The sequence below is a fragment of the Propithecus coquereli genome, unplaced genomic scaffold (assembly GCF_000956105.1).
Source record: "Propithecus coquereli isolate 6110/MARCELLA unplaced genomic scaffold, Pcoq_1.0 Scaffold299, whole genome shotgun sequence".
NCBI classification, from domain to species: Eukaryota; Metazoa; Chordata; class Mammalia; order Primates; family Indriidae; genus Propithecus; species Propithecus coquereli.
In genome coordinates, this window is record NW_012148607.1 from 2,123,806 (window position 1) to 2,125,490 (window position 1,685).

The window sequence follows — 1,685 nt, forward strand, 5'->3', positions numbered from 1 at the left end:
AATTAAAAAAAATTAAAAAATTAGCCACGTGTTGTAGCACACACCTGTAGTCCAAGCTATGGGAAAGGCTGAGGCAAGAGGATCATTTGAGCTCAGAAGTTCAAGGCCACAGTTAGCTATGATTCTGCCACAATATTCTAGCCTGGGAGACAGAGCGAGATCCTGTCTCTAAAAAATAAAAAAATTAAAAAAAAGAAGAATTAGTGCAAGTGGCAGAACCAAGGATCCCAGGAGGAGTTGATGGAAAAAGGCAGGTAAACACAGGCCTATAAAAATATATATGCTTTCAGTTGTTAACTCAGAGTAAAAAAAGGAAAAATATATATATGTACTATGCCTCATAACAGATACATGTACAATGTGCTACAGAAAAGGAAGTGAATTCTGTAGTGCAAGGATCAAGAAATATTGACACTGGCTTTTAAGAATGTGTTGGACTTTCCCCAAGAGTCAAAGGGAAAAAAGTGTTTCCAGAAAGGGGAAGCTAGATACATGGCTTCAGTATAACAGAAGAGTAGTGAATTATAGACATAAGAAAATTTCCAACTGTTCAAAGCGGGTAATTGGAGCATCCCCCTACTGAAAGCTATGAAAATTAGAAGTTTCCAAATGGCCCAAGAATACTCATTTAGTCAGCAAACTGTATGTTCCAGCCCTGGTGCTAAACAAGAGACACACGTGTTTAAACAGGGTCCCTGCTTTCCTTCAGTTTATGGTCTGGTAAAGGGGACAGATGACACCAGTACAATGCGATAAGAACATCTAGGGCTGCAAAATCTTTGATCAAAATCTGAACAAGGCTAGCACTCTGGGAGGCCGAGGCGGGTGGATTGCTCAAGGTCAGGAGTTCGAGACCAGCCTTAGCAAGAGCGAGACCCCATCTCTACTAAAAATAGAAAGAAATTATCTGGACAACTAAAAAAATATATATAGAAAAAAACTAGCTGGGCATGGCAGCGCATGCCTATAGTCCCAGCGACTTGGGAGGCTGAGGCAGGGGGCTTGCTGGAGCCCAGGAGTTTGAGGTCGCTGTGAGCTAGGCTGTCGCCACGGCACTCTAGCCAGGGCAACAGAGCCAGACTCTGTCTCAAAAAAAAAAAAAAAGTCTGAACAAGGGCTACGCAAGGACAAAAAAAAAAAGAATAACCTGGCAAGGATGGCTTATTGGAGGCCATGCCTTCCTGAGTCAAGCTTTAAAGAATGAATGAACAAGAGTTACCTAAGTGAAAGAGAAAGGAGAGCCAATGAGGTAGAAATAACCTTTTCCCTTATCTCATCAATATCATAAATATCACTTTCTTGGAATTGATTTCACTGCCAACAATATCTTTATAAATATAATCTTAGTTTCCAGTTTCTAAAAGGACATAAGATAAAGCAAGTAATAAGACAAATTGTGAGTATAGCCAATACACTAAAACTGTCTTTAGTGCTTCTGACCTAGGAAAAATTTTATAGTCTATTATAACCTGGTTTTGTAAACCACTCTTTTCTGCTAAAACAAAAACAAAACTGTTCAATCTGAGCAGCAAATCACAGATTGTTGAGGGCAATACTCTTTGTAATCAAACTTTCTAGGGACACAAATTTCCCAGGGATCAAGCAAGCATGTCTGGACTTCACAAGAAGAATCTTTTTTTTTTTTTTTTGTGAGACAGAGTCTCACTCTTTTGCCCGGGCTAGAG

General features: G+C 39.7%; 1 protein-coding gene across 1 annotated transcript in view; it reads right to left on the bottom strand.

Moving 5' to 3' along the window:
- The window catches only part of AKR1A1 (aldo-keto reductase family 1, member A1 (aldehyde reductase)), a 30,327-nt gene that overhangs the window by 17,361 nt on the left and 11,281 nt on the right, over positions 1-1,685 (bottom strand). The gene's annotated exons all lie outside the window — the stretch shown is intronic.